The following is a 15,731-nucleotide window of genomic DNA, read 5'->3' as shown; positions in this document are numbered from 1 at the left end:
TTAGTAAATTTGCTTCTCAACTCCCTGCTGAGTATTGGGGAAGTTGGGGGCCGGTCAATAGTACCATCCCAATAAGGAGATCATCCCTTTCTTATTTCTCAGTTCTGCCTGGATGTACTCCCAGGAATACCCTCTTGAAGCCCAGCTGTAATGTTATCCCTTATCAAAAATACCTCTCCCCCTGCTCTGTTGCCCCCTTTCTATCTTTGCTATAGCATCTATACAGTGGAACATTAAGCTGCTGGCCCTATCCGTCATTAAGTTATGCCTCTGTAATTGCTATAATATTCCAGTGCGATGTTCAAAACCATACCCTGAGCTCCTCTGCCCCCTGCATTGAAACATATGCAGTATAACTGCTCATTCTGTGCCTTGCCCTTGTCTGCCTTGACTGTTTGACGTCTGAACTGTACCAGCGTCAGACTGAGCTCTTCCCTCACTCTCTCTCTGAGTTTACCCACAATACTTCACTGGTTTAATGCCTCCTGAATAGCACTAGCAACTGTTCCCTTCCAGTGCCAGTACAATCCATCCTTCTGATGGAGGGCAATTCTACCCCACAAGAGATTCCAATGATCCAATAATGTGAACTCTTCTATTCCTATGTCATTGATACCAATAAACAACAGCCTCCCCTCAAAATGGTTATTCTCCCCTTTAAGAATATTCTGCTCCCTCTCTGAGACATCCTTATACAAAAATTACACATTCGAATTATAAACCTTACACTCATCAGGTCATCATAAAAGGATTACATGACACATTGAAGGTTTGGGGAGACCTTTTGAGAGAATGTGATGATTCAAAGGAGAATTTTTAAGCAGCAAATGGGATTGATCTGGAACACAATACTCACACACACAATGTGAATATCCAGATCCTGATATACTGAGTAATTCAATCAGAGTTTAGCAGAATATTTACTGAGATTATCAACTGAATGTCCACCTGTAATATCCCGTAATACAAGTTTATAAAATCTGTCACTATCAGTTTAAGTTAGAAACTCACAGCATCCCCTCCTTGTGGCCCAGGATTACTGTACATATTACCCTAGAGGACATCAGCAGTCAACTCAGAGGGAAATCTGTGGGTTTCTAGGACATTCCAACTTGAGATCTCATGTGACTGAACACAGCAGTTCTTTGACACATTGGAGAAAATGATCCAAGGGTCAGTGAGATATGGGGAACAAGAATTACTTTCTTTTCTTTCATTCCGTGCTGCCGCTCTGCCTCATCAATAAGACATGGGTGTGAAAGGCTAATGCCTAACGATGGGCAAGTTGTCTCCATCCTGACCAATGGGTAGGAAGATCCTCTCAATCACTCCAAAGCGTATCCCTAAAAAGACAGCAACTCTGTCTGCTTCCCACTGCCCAGTGCTCCCAGTAAATGTTTGGAAGAATGGGAAGGGGGGATATCTCCTAGAAAAGGCATAACTGTAAAGGTCTAGGAGGATTATGAAAAGAGAGAGATGCACAGGAGAAGGGGGCAACAAGTTGCCAGATGGGGTGTAACTTGGGAAAAATGGGAAGTTGCTCATTTTGGAGGAGATAATAAAAGAACAAAGTACTATTTAAATGGTGGAAACTGTAGAAAGCTGCACCACAAAGGGACCTGGGGTAATTGTTCAGGAAACACAGAAAGCTACCACACAGTTACACCAGGAAATCAGGAAGGGGAATCGAATGTTTTGTTTCAAAAGTTTTCAGTATTAGAGTTTGGAGTCTCTACCTGAGAGTAACGTGTGGAAGTGCTGGTCAGACCACCATATCTGCAGTAATGAGAGCAGTTTTGGTCCCTTTAGATAAGGAAATGTGTCACTTTATTGGAGGCATTTCAGGGAAGATTCAATGAGATGATCCCTGGTTTGGAGGGATTATCTTTTAAATAAAGGTTGAAAAGGTTGGGTCTCTACTCACTGGATTTTGGAGAAAGAGAGGTGATCACATTGAGACAGATGGGATTCTTTAGGGGTTTGACAGGATAAACACTGAGAGGATGTGTCTGAGGGTAAATACTGAGAGGGGAGTCTGAAACCAGATTATGAGTCACGGAATCAAGGGTTCGGTTTTGGATTCAAGTTTAAGGTGACACAGACGCGGGTAAGGGGTTTCAGTAGCAATGGAGCTGGGGTGAGGTGGAAAAAAGTAACGTTTAAGAGATTGGAATTCCTGGTGTTTGTGATTGTGTGGATGTCTGATCAGAAGGTCACCTTGGGGTCAGATATAACAGCAATATTGTGAAGAGTGTCATTCTGCTTCAGAGAGTTCCCAGTGAGAGGGAGGGGCTCAGCAGAAAGGTAAATGTAAGGCAATGGGTTTAACCATGACAATGTTTCATTGGAGGAAACTGCAGCTAATCGAGTAGTAGGAGTGTGGTAAGCAGTTTGATAACTGAGTAACAGTGGAGTAATGGAGAGGGATGATGGGGAGGGAGAGCTGGGCATCGTCCGTGTACATGTCAAACCTAACACAGTGTGTTTGGATGATATCACCTCCTGGCATGATGTACGTGAGATACAGGAGAGACCAAGGATAGATCGTTGAGGGACACCAAATGCAAGGAATTCAGAAAGGAAAAGGAGAGTGGAGATGGAGCAGGATTTTCCAACAACAGTGAGGTCAAGTATTAGTTTTTCACAGAATGGGAGAGAAGGACATAACCAAAAAAAAAGACCAACAGACAGAACAAGGAACAATATCTATGAATTGGCGAGGGGGAGTGATGAGGCGGCAGCAGAGGAAAGAGAGTTGGAAAGTGAGTTTAGTGAGATTAGGCTAAACTGTCAAGGTGAGCTCTGATAAGACTTGACAAGACACTGGAGAAAGATGTAGGTTCAGGACAAAACCAGGAACACCACGTGAGGCAGTTTGGCTCAGTGGGCTAGCGGGAGGGAGAGAAGCAGCAGATCGGATTATCTCAGTCTTAGTGACAGAGAAACTCCATGTGCTCCTCACTCGTTGTTGGAGGGGAGGATGGAGGAGACAGGATGATGGGCAGTGTTTTACAAAGAAACAAAACCAGGGTTAGTGATATTTAAAATGAATGAACAAACCTGATGTATTTAGGTTTTATCCAGAATATTAAAACAAATGACTGAAGTCCAGGTTCGAATCCCATCTTGGCAAATGGTGGCATCTGAATTCAAGACAAAAAAAACAACGTATTAGGAATCTCCTGATCTCCATGAAACCATTGTCATTGGCGAAAAAAATCCTGCCAACCTGACAGCAGCCCAGCCAGCTACTCAGTGAAATAATCACTGCAAAGTCTCAACACAGGAATGAAACTGGATGGACCAGTTGGCAACTAACAAGGCACCAGAAATTACAACCACAGAATCAGCTCTCTCGATAGTGCAACGTCCTCCTCACTAACATATGGTTTTTGGTGCCAAAATGTGCAGAGCTGTCTCACAGACTAGTCAAGGAACAGCCTGACATAGTCATACCCACGGAATCATCCCTTACAAACAATGACCAGACACCACCATCACCATCCCAAGATATCGAGAGTGTGGTGCTGGAAAAGCACAACAGTCAGGTAGCATCCGAGGAGGAGAATCGACGTTTCTAGCCTAAGCCCTTCATCAGCCTGACCTGCTGTGCTTTTCCAGCACCAGACTCTTGATTCTGATCTCCAGCATCTGCAGTCTTCACTTTCTCCTAAAATCTCTGGATATGCCCTGCCCCACCAGCAGGACAGACCAGGCAGAGGTGGTGGCACAGTGGTGTACAGATAGGGAAGATTTGCCCTGGGAGTACACAGCATTGGCTCCGGAGACCAGGAAGTCTCATGGCTCCTGCTGATTACCACGTCCCGTCCTCCCTTGGCTGATGAATCACTCCTCCTTCATGTTGAATAACATTTGGAGGAAGCACTGAGGCAATAAAACGGTGTCAAATGTACTCTGGGTATAGGATTTCAATGTCCACAATCGAGACTAGCTCTGCAATAGAATTACTGACTGAGCTGGCCAGATCCTAAAGGGTATAGCTGCTCAACTGAGTCTGCAGCGGGTGGTGACGGAACCAACAAGCGGGAAAAACATACTTGATCTCATTGTTATGAATTGACCAGCTGCAGATACATCTGTCCATGACAGTATCAGTAAGACCAACCATCACACATTCCTTTTGGAGACAAAGTCTTGCCTTAAAGTTGAGAAAAACCTCCATCGTGTTGAGTGACACTATCACCGTTCTAAATAGGATAGACTTTGAAGAGATGTAGGATCTCAAAATGGGTATCTCTGAGGCACTGTGGGACATCAACAGCAGCAGAACTGTACTCCAGCACAATCTGTAATCTCATGGGTTTGTAAATCCTGCTCTCACCCATCACAATGGACTGAAAGGAGGGCATGCCATGAGCAGCACCAGGCAGACTTAAAAATGAAGTGCCAACTCGGTGAAGTGACCAAACAGGACTATCTGCATATCAAACAGCATCAGCAGCAAGCAACAGAGCTAAGTGATCCGACGTCCAATGGAACAGATCGGATCTCTGCAGTTCTGCCACACCCAGTTGTGAACGGTGATGGACAATTAAACAACTCACTGCAGGAAGCATCACAGATATCCCCACCCTAACTGATGGAGGGGCCTCACACATCCATTCACCAGATAAGATGACAGCATTTGCAGCAATCTGCAGCCAGAAGTGCAAAGTGGGATGATCCATCTCAGCCTTCTCCAGTGGTTTCTAACATCACAGATGTGAGTTTTAAAGCAGTTCAATTGAGTTTGAATAACATCAAGAAATGGTTAAGTAGTGCAAAGGCTACGGGCCCTGCCAATATTCTGGCAATAATACTGATGGCTTGTGCTCCAGAACTTGCCACCCACCAATCCAAGTACCGCTCCAGCACGGGCATCTACCGACAATGTGGAACATTGCCCAGGGATGTTCAACACAAAAACACAGGGCAATCCAACCCAGCCAATTTCCATCGATCAGTCAACACTCGATTAGCAGTAAAGTGATGGAAGATGTCATCGACAGGGCTACCAAGCAGCAGCTGCTCAGCAACAGTCAGCTCAGCGACGCTCATTTTAGGCTCCACCAGGGCCACTCAGCTCCCGATTGTGTTACCGCCCTGATTCACAATCTGGCAACCAGCTGAATCCCAGAGGCGAGGTGAGGTGAGTGTGATAACTCAGTCCCACTCCAAGACCACTATTTCTAGCTGATTCCACCCTTGTCTCAGCTCATACACTTTCATCCACCTTGTGTTATCTCCAGACTTCATTTTCCAAACACACTCAGGGTCAGCTTGCCACATTCAACCTCCCTGTAATCTCAAGAAAGTCTAAATCTCTGCTTGTTGATTCATCAAAAGGCTCCTAATTATAATCAACATACAGCCATAGAGATGTATAGCAAGTAAACAGATCCTTCGGTCCAACCCGTCCATGCTGACTAGATAACCCAACCCAATCTAGTCTCACCTGCCAGCACCTGGCCAATATCCCTCAATTTAAAATTCTCACACTTGATTTAATTCCTGACTGTGATAATCCCTAGCTCCCTGCACCACACACACTGAGACCTCGACAACCCATTTTCTTCGAGACTCCCAACCATTTGTTAATTCATTACTTCACCTGTGTGGCTGTTTCTACAGTTGCTGAAGCAGCTTGGTCTGAAATTCGCAGCCAAAACTTCACAGGTCTGCCTTTAAGACATCCCTCAAAACCTGCTTTTTGGCAATGCTTTTGGTCACCTGACCTAAAATCTCCATCTCTGGCCTTATGTCTAAAGTTCTCAATAGTATTTTTGAGAAATTATAAGCATGATAATAAAAATACAAACTGTTGTTGATTTGGACATTATTTTCAAATCATCACTGTTACTGAATGAGTAATCTGTAATGCCACTTACCCAACCACATTGTAGGAGCACCTCCACCACACAAACTGCAGCTGTACAAGAAAGTCAAACATCACCCTCTTCACAAGCAACAGGGCTTTGGCATTAATCACTGGTATCTGTGGAAGGAGAAACACAGTTGATGTTTCAGGGAGTGCAAAATGGATTACAGGGAATGAAAATGGTGCAGAATTTGATCGTCAGAAATGAAAGGAAAATACACTTGCTTGTTGGAAAAAAGAATTCTTGACTGTCAAATATATTCAAGATAAAAGTAATCTGATAATAGAGCAGTACATGGTCAGGGGCTGGGCCGCAGTGAAAAACTCATTTACAAAGGGTCTATAAAAGTAATAATACAGTAGTAAACAGACCAAAAATACACCTATGGTTCGAGACTGAGGAAACTAGATATTGACAAAGTGGTCATGAGGGAGCCCAGAGGTGAATCAGAGCAGTATTGGCTGCTCTGATCCCAGTGACTCTATACTAGAGAAAGGCTGCACATGCGCCTTGCTGCACCTTGCCCCCTACAAAGATGGCGGCTCCGCACGTGTCCAGTGAATCGTTGTCCCGAATAAAGATGGCGGCGCTCACTCAGGTCTGCAGCCGCGCTGAGGCAATTCTCCATTTACTGCAAACACGCGACTGGGACGTTCAAATTTATGCTTTCCGACGTCCATAATTTGTTTGTAAAACCTCTCCGCTCATAGCAACACAGTTTTTCTCCCGTTTCCCTGTTTATTTCTTTCCTTACCGTATCCTTTCTCTCCATAACTTCCCAACCATTCATTACAGCGACTCTGCGCCGCGCGCGAGGGTGATCACATGGTTTAGTTTAGCTCCGCCCTTCATTCACTTTGATTGGCTGGAAGACCAACATCCCGCTCGGTTCTCTGGCTCCGCCACCGTCCTTTCATTGGTCCGGTGCTGACATCAATCACCCGCGGGTCACTGTGTTAGATGGAGCATGCGCAGTGCGGCCTGCTTTTGCTGATATGTTGGGTAATGTGATGGGAGAGTTTACTGAGGGGAAGGTTCCCTTTGTGTGAGCTCTGCAGTAGATTTTCTTTATTCATGGAGGGAAGTGCCTTCCCACTCATGACTGTATAGCTGTGATTGATGAATCACTGCCATCTGAACCAGTACATAAACACCCCATTTTCACAACATCTGAGATCTTTAGCACATTGTATCACACTCTTCTTTGGAGACAACAAAAAAACACGAAACGGAGCCTCAAGGAATCGGAGCAGGAGTAGAGCATTGATTGCCTTCAGCTTCTTCCCCCATTCTATCAGATCATGGCTTGGCCAATCCAGACCTCAACACCTCTTTTATGCTTGATCCGCATAGCCCTCAACTGCTCAATATTTCAAAAATCTATCTGCCCTCTTTTAAAATAATTTGAGACAGAATCACAGATTCCCTACTATGTGGAAACAGGCCCTTCAATCCAACAAGCCAGAACAACCCTCCAAAGAGTAACCCAACTATTCCCCTCCCACATTTAACTTTCACAATTGTTTGGGTGAGAAAATTCTAGCCATTCACTGAGAGAAACAAATTCTTTACATTTTCTAAAATGAATGTTCCCTTATGTAATGTCCCCTGGTTTGAGACTTCACTGGTGCTAGAAGATCTAGTCAACATCTACCCTGTCAAGCTCCTCAGAATCTTGTTTCCATTAGATCACCCCTGCGTATCTATTCTTGATAGGTCAACTCTTTTGTCCTCAAAGCAGCTAAGTGAATCTTTTTTGAATGGTCTCCGATGTTAGTTTATCCTTTATTAAATATGGGAGCTAACACTGTATACAGTACTCCAAGTGAGGACTCAGCAACAGCCAGTGTGGTTAACCAATCCTCAGTCCATGCTAATACATTTCGCCGATACCATGAGCTCCTAAATTGTGCAATTAACTTTTATGTAGCACATTATCATTTGCATTTTTAAAATCCAAATACAGAACATCATTGGATTGCCCTTTATCAGCCCTGCTTGTTATCTCCTCAATGAACTGTCACAAATTTGTCGAATATAGTTTCTCTTTCACAAATCCCAGTCTACCATGTTTAATGATAAGCTTTTCTAAATATCCTGCAATTTCTTACTTTAATATTAGACTCTGTAGATTCTTTCAGTAGATTTGCTAATTCCCCTCTCTTAAATCCATGTGGACTCTGTCCAATCCTGTCACTGTTCAGTAAGAAACTTGACTGTACTCCAATATACTTAGTAAGTGTATCTGTATTTATATTTAAAAATTGATTTCTTATAAATGCTGGACCCATGCAATATCAATGAATTAGTGACTCTGAATTTGGGTTATAATGTTTTTTCTATTAATTCCTTTTTGTACTGTGTTATGCAGATAGCACCAAGTGATCACTCTTAATTGTGAGTAACTTTGAAAATAATATATTTTAAAAATGACTTCCCAAAATGCTGCCTCATTATTGTGCAAGGAGGATTTTGCATTCAATAGTTTGCAGATAAAATTGAACAGATTTTTGCTGCAATTTGGCCAGACTGCAGGTTACACCAAAGTGGCAACTCTGCTATCAAATTTTTACTTGACACTGCCCAAGGCGATACTGATGGAACTTCACTTTGCCATTCTGGGTCACCAGCTTTATTTCCAGGTTTAATCCTATAATCATCCTAGAGCTTGTAATTTTAGACAACTTCTCTTTTAGGTACATATGTAAATATCATACTGAAATGTTGCACTGAATGGTACCAAATCTGAAATTAGGCTCTAATCTGACCCTTCTACATATGTATTGGCATACGTCTATGCCAGTTATTTTTCTGAAGCCTGTGATTCCTGATGAAGGGCTTATGCCTGAAACATCAACTCTCCTGCTTCTCGCATGCTGCCTGACTTTCTGTGCTTTTCCAGCATGACACTTTTCGACTCTGATGTCCAGCTTCTTTGGTCGTCACTTTCTCTTTTGAGAAGTTTAAACCAAGAATAATTTTTGTTGATCAAAGTGCAATAGGAACCAATTCATGAAATTCAGATATCTCACATTTACCTTAACTATGGGAAGGCTAAGTCATGACTAAATTATTGTCAGTAATTGAAACTGTGCTGACAAACTTGTGCAGTATCAGTGCCTCACCTTTACAGTGTTCCCAGATATCGCACAGCTGCAGTATTTTGTTTTGCACTGAGCTATATGTTGTTTTCACTTTTTTCTTTGTGAAAGGTTACAAAATTAACTTGGATGAATATACTTATAATTTCTTTAACCAATGTTGGGAGGAAAAAAAAATGTCAGTATTTCAAGTGCTGATAAAGTAAAATAAACTGAATCAGTAGAAAGGGTTTAAGATGGATATGGAACAAATGCTGGCAAATGGGACTAGATTAATTTTGGATATCTGGTCAGCATGGGCAAGTTGGACTGAAGGGTCTGATTTTGTGTTGTACAACTGCAACTTCATTCTCTCAATTATTCAAGAAGTTGAAAACTTCAAGGAGGAAAAGGAGAATTTATGCAGAGAATGCACTTGAAATGATGATTGAGGTATATCAAACTCACATTATTTCATGACCTTTTCCTCTGGGTTCTTCACTAAACAAACTTGTTTTGTTAGCTGAATAACTATGTATCATGTGATTTGTTTCGCACAAAATATTTCATTAGGATCTTGCGAACTATTAAGAAGTGTTCATTTTTAAAATTTAGGTAGCTTGATTATTAAGCAAGAAAAGGTTAGCGTTTTACTCCCACTGAATCATTCCTCTATAAAAGGTAACAAGGTTTTTATTTTTCTGGACTTTGAATATATGAAAGTCAATTCTGAAAGAAAAAAATCCTCGTCGGTAATGTTCCCACATATGTGGAGAAATTGCTTCTGGTCAGTCTTCAGGTTATAGAGGCTCGGAAAGAAATGAGTTGGCCAAAGGAAGCAACATCATTTGGATGGACTATGCTCATTGGGGAAACTTGCAGGAACTGTAGAAGGAACACGTGTTTCAGAGTGTATGCAATAAACCTGAACATTGTTATTTTTTCACAGAGCTTGTGACCCGACTGGAGCAGCAATGAAGCTCGAATTGTTTTTTAAATTTCCGAGCTTGCCAAATTATTGTTGGTAAATGCAGGTGACTTTATCAAAGCACATTTCACACTCCCCAGCCAGGAATTTGATCCCAATTCTGTCAGTCCATCCATTCCTATGGATAACAGGTATTTTAAATGTGAGCACTCCATTTAACTATTTGAATTGAATACTTCAGTGGTTACATTCTTTTGGATTCTTAATTTCAAATTACTCAATGTGATTATTTTGTCCCCCCTGAATTTGCCAAGCACTGGGCAATTCTGGAATACTCCAAACATTTACAGTAGATGCATTCACACTATTGAAGGCAACCTGGCAGATTTGAATACCATTCAGGTAGTCAACAACAATACATAAGTAACTTTATGAATTGCTTACTGTACACCAACAACGCAAGTCAAGTATTAGTGAAACCACAGATTCTCTCCCAAGGATTCCAAAATCTAAACAGTGCATTCGAGATATGCTCACTATCACCATCTGGGAGCATTCTCCCAAAGTGCTCCCAGAATTTAGAAAGCACATACACTACCCTCCAAAGCTAAATCTGCTATCACAAGCTTCACTCTTATTGCATACAATGACATTTATTGTCCAGTTCTTTAACGTGACAAATGATTTTACAAACAATTTATAAAATTCATTAAATTCTGAAGAAATGTGATGTCAGCCCTTTGTAGAAGTGAATGGAAAGTGTGATGTTTGCTTGACCTTTGGCTCTATGTATCAGACCGAACTGAACCTTGAGCAAGATGTGGGATGTTTCCCACACTTTGTTTAAAAAAGCAAAGATTATGCTCTGAGATTTAAATGTTCAATAAGGTTTAGTAAAAACCCTTCCAAAAATTGAGTTTGTCTTGAGCTCCTTTAAAGAGACATGCTCTTGGCCTTCAATTTTGCGATATATAATCATTCTTTGGTGAAGGTGGCTGTGTGAAACACTGCAGGATATTGTGCTGAAGTGCCTCATTGGGTGGATGAGCTTTAATACTGATGAAATTGGCTAATTTCGAGATGGAATATTATTGAGAGTTAAATCTTGTTTTTAAACCGAGACGTGCTTGTGTAACTCAAGTGTGGAAACTATGCTCATGTTTGCAATGAACCTTTCACTTTTGGAGATTAGTATTTTTCTGATCGGTTTTGTAAATAAAGTTCACTATAGAAAGCACAGTGTTGGAGAACTGCAGGTCCAGCAGCATCTCTGAGGGGAATAAAACATTGGAAGCTCCAAGTCTCATGACCATTTGTCCGTTCAGACGAAGAGTCACTGAAATTGAAATGTAACATTATTTTTCTCTTCACCGATGCCCTCAGAACTGCTGAGTTTCTCCGGCACTTTGTTTCTGGGATTCAGATCTCCAGCACCTGCAGTTTATTGTTTTGTTATAGATCCTATGATTTGACTTGGGTAGCGAGAGGCAGCAACTGTGATCAACTCGGATAAAACTCTCCAACCATGGAAAACAAACACATAGTTCTTTACACTTTGCAAAACACGACTGTAAATAAGAAATGCAATTATGCTAAGTGCATGGCGGCATACCACCGGCCTTGTCTCAAACTTGCTATTCATCTTTGAGGACTCATCTGTCAGAATTGTGTTTGCTCGCCTCCTTTGAGATCAGTCCACAAATGTCCCAGTTCCAATTCCTGGGCCGGGCCCAGTTACCACATTGCAGTGGGGTGGGGAGCTTTGTGTCAGCCTGAAGTTTTTGTTAAGAGCAACATTGCAGGTTGAAGTTGACGGTTTTGACGAATATTGCGTCATCAAACTTGGAGGAAATCCTTCCGAATGTATTGATTAACTGGACTGAGCCTGTTTATATGCAGCCCTATTAATAGTGCTGTAATATTCTCAGTTAATAATCACACAACACCAGGTTATAGTCCAACAGGTTTAATTGGAAGCACACTAGCTTTCGGAGCACCGCTCCTTCATCTGGTGATTGTGGAGGGCACAATTCTAAGGCACAGAATTTATAGCAAAAATTTAGTGTGATGTAACTGAAATTATCCATTGAAAAATACCTTGATTGTCTGTTGAGTCTTTCATCTGTTCGAATACCATGATAGTTTCACTTCTTTCATGTTGAAATCACAAAACCTATTTTTAAAAGTTGCATTCCTGACAGTGGCCCATCAAATCACTCATTGTATTAATCACTGCACAGTCTCAACAAAGGAATGAAACTGGATGGATCACATTACATCTACCAATGCGCTGGAAAATACAACACAATCAGCCCTCTTGACCATTCTGTCTCACTGTGGGCCAAAACAGCAGCAGAACTGTACTCCAGCCCAATCTGAAATCTCATGGCCTGGTATATTCCCCACTCAACCATTAACATCAAGCCAGGGGATCAACCCTAGTTCAATGGAGAGTTCCGCAGGGCATGCCAGGAGCAATACCAGGCATACCTAAAAATGTGGTGCCAACCTGGTGAAGCTACCCAACCTGCATGCCAAACAGTGCAAGCAACACCAAATAGAACTATGTGATCCAACAACCAATGGATCAGCTCTGAGCTCTGCAGTTCTGCCACACCTAGTCAGGAATGGTGATGGATAATTAAACAACTCACAGGAGGCAGCATCACAGATATCCCCACCCTTACAGATGGAGGGGTCTCACACATCCATGCAACAGACAAGACAACAGCATTTGCAGCAATCTTCAGCCAGCAGTGCCAAGTGGATGAGCCTTCTACATTGGTCCCTGACATCAGAGACGTGAATCAACTTGGTTGAAAACTTATTTCAAATCAGATCAAGAAATGGAGAAGTAGTGTAAAGACTGTCATCCCTACCAAAATTGTGGCAATAATACTGATGGCTGTGCTCCAGAAATTGCTACCCACCAAGACAAGTCCAGCACTGGCACCTACTGACATTGTGGAAAATTTCTCAAGAATGTTCAACACAAAAAAAGCAGGACAGAGCCAACCCAGCCAATTTCCCTCCATCAGTCGACATTCACTCAGCAGTGAAGTGATGGAAGGTGTCATCAACAGTGCTGTCATGCAGCTGCTCAGCAATAACCTTCTGTGACACCCAGTTTGGGTTCTGCCAGGGCCACTCAATTCCTGATCTTGTTACAGACTTGATTCACAAACTGACAAACAGCGGAATTCCAGAGGTGAGGCGAGGGTGATAGCCGAGTCCCACTCCAAGACCACAATTTCGACTTCAGTGATATCACCTGACCTCACCACAGTCTCAGCTCATTTACTGAAACTCTCATTCACTTATTTTGTTAACTCTAGATTTGATTATCTAAACCCACTCCTGGCCAGCATCCCACAATCACCCTCCCAATAATCTCCAGAATAGGGAAAACTCTACCGCCCAAGTACTCACTTGTACCAGAACTTGCTGATCCATCAAAAGGCTCCCATTTATAAGCAACAACAAGATACTTTCACACCCTTGACTTAATTCCTGGCTGTAATCATTCCTATCTTCCTGCACCACACACCCTTTCATATCTCAATAACTTAGTTTAGACTCCCAATAATGTGTTTATTTTTGAGTTCAGCTGTGTGACTCTTTCTATAGATTCCAAGGCAATGTGGTCTGGAACTCCCACCCTCTAAGATCTGCTTTCTTCCTTTAAGGCATTCCTGAAAAAATGCTGATTTGGCAATGGTTTTGGTCACTGGACATAATATTCTCCAGCTGTGGCCTTATGTCAAAAGTTCTCAATATTTTTGTGAAATTAAAAACATGTTGAGTTGTACAGATATCTTCTACTTTTCACTATCGCTGAGTGAATAATCTGTAATGTCTCTTACCCAACCACGTTGTGGGAGTGCCTTCACCATTCAAACTGCAGTTGTACAAGGAAGTCAAACATCACCCTCTCCACAGGCAACAGGGCTTTGGCAATGATCACTGGTATCTGTGGAAGGTGAAATACACATGATGTTCCAGGGAGTGCAATATGAATTATATGGATTGAAAATGGTGCAGAATTTGACTGTCAGAAATGGAAGAAAAATCCACTCACTATTGGAAAACAAGAATTCTTGACTGTCAAAGATATTGTGGAAAAAATAACCTGATAATGGAGCAGCATACGGTCAGGAGTCGGGCAGCAGTGGACAATCCATTTACAAAAAGGTCTGTGAACGTAGTAGTAAAATATTAAACAGAGCAAAAATACTCTCACGTGAGACTGAGGAAGCTAGATAACGAACAAGTGGACATCAAGGAGCCCAGAGGTGAATCAGAGCAATGTTCACTTTTATGATCCCACAGTCAGAGATGTCTAGCACAAAAACAGACTCTTCAGTCCAACCCATCTATGCAAACCAGATATTCTAACCTAAACTATTCCCATTTGCCAGCACTTCACCAACATCCCTCTGAACTCTTCCTATTCAAATGCCTTTTAAATGTTACAATTTTGGTTGCCGTTTCGGCTCCTTTTGAATTTTCCTCTGTCACCCTAAAGCTATATCCTCTAGTTCTGGGCTCCACCACCCCAGGGTAAACACCTTGTCTATTTACGCTATCCATGCACCTCACGATTTTTTAAACCTCTTCAACATCACACCTCAGCCTATGACACTCCAGGGAAAATGGCCCCAGCCTATTATGCCTCTCCCTGCAACTCAAATCCTCCAACCCTGGCAACATCCTTAAAAAATCAATTCTCAAACCTTCCATGTTTCAGAGCCTCTTTCTGATAAGAGGGAGACCAGAATTCCACACAATATTCCAAAAGTGGCCTAACCAATGTCCTGTACAGCTCCTTTACTCAATGCTCTGACCAACGAAGGGAAGAATCCCAAACAATTTCTTCACTATCTTATCTACCTGTGACTCTACTTTCAAGGAACTATGAACCTGCATTCCAAGGTATCTTTGTTCAGCAAGACTCTCCAAGACCTTACAATTCAGTGTGAGTCCTGCTCTGATTTGCTTTTCTAAAATGCAGCACCTCACATTTATCTAAATTAAACCCTATCTGCCACTCCGCAGCCCATTGGCCCATCTGATCAATATCCCATTGTATTCTGAGACAACTTTTATCACTGTCCACAATACCTCCAATTTTGGTGTCATCTGCAAACTTACGAACAGTACCGGCTCTATTCACATCCAAATCATTTAAATGGATGAAGAAACAAATCCAAGAAAAAACAACATCAATTTCTATGGGTTTGAATGTGCTCTGGTAAATCCTGCCCTATGACTCTCTACCAGGGAGGGCTGCACATACATACCTCTGAACTTTGCCCCCAACAAAGCTGGCAGCCGCGCACGTGTCCAGTGAATCTTTGCCCCGAATAAAGATGGCAGCGATCACACAATGAGGTTATTTTCCAGTTTACTGCAAAAACAGGACTGTAAGTTTCAAATTTGTATTTTCCGATATGCACCCAATGTTTGTAAAACCTCTCAGCCCATACCAACACCATTTCCGTCCAACCTCCTGCTGTTTATTTCTTTCCTTACCAACAGCTCTCCATCCACACATCCCGCACATCCGCGCCCACTGCAAGGATGATCACGTGGTATAGTCTAGTCCCGTCCTTCATTTACTCTGATTGGTCGGAGGACCAAATGCCCCGCCAGGTCTTCCAGCTCTGCCCCTGCCTTTCCATTGGTCTTCCACTGACGTCAACTACCAGGGGCCCATTGTTGCCTGGAGCATGCGCACTGCTTCATGGCTTTTGTTGCTGTTTATCAGTTACAAGAGTGAGACACGAAGTTAAAAATCACACTACCACTTGCTGAAGAAGCTGCAAAGCTAGTCCTTCCAAATAA

General features: G+C 42.3%; 1 long non-coding RNA gene across 4 annotated transcripts in view; it reads right to left on the bottom strand.

The window, feature by feature from the left end:
- LOC140494445 (uncharacterized) overlaps window positions 1-15,675 on the bottom strand; it is a 34,557-nt gene extending 18,882 nt beyond the window's left edge. The window contains exons 1-3 of one of the 4 annotated variants that reach the window (XR_011963973.1): window positions 13,751-15,675; window positions 5,889-5,995; window positions 3,061-3,143 (exon numbers count right to left, since the gene is read on the bottom strand). This is a non-coding gene — a long non-coding RNA (uncharacterized lncRNA). Of the gene's footprint in view, window positions 1-3,060; window positions 3,144-5,888; window positions 5,996-6,633; window positions 6,708-13,750 lie in introns of those variants that run through there. The other 3 variants (XR_011963974.1, XR_011963971.1, XR_011963972.1) reach the window with 3 other exon arrangements.
- Window positions 15,676-15,731: the final 56 nt, after the last annotated feature.

Source organism: Chiloscyllium punctatum, chromosome 24 (genome assembly GCF_047496795.1).
Source record: "Chiloscyllium punctatum isolate Juve2018m chromosome 24, sChiPun1.3, whole genome shotgun sequence".
In the NCBI taxonomy this organism is placed as follows: domain Eukaryota; kingdom Metazoa; phylum Chordata; class Chondrichthyes; order Orectolobiformes; family Hemiscylliidae; genus Chiloscyllium; species Chiloscyllium punctatum.
Note: the sequence above shows the minus strand (reverse complement) of the source record. Positions and strands in the feature narration are given on the sequence as shown.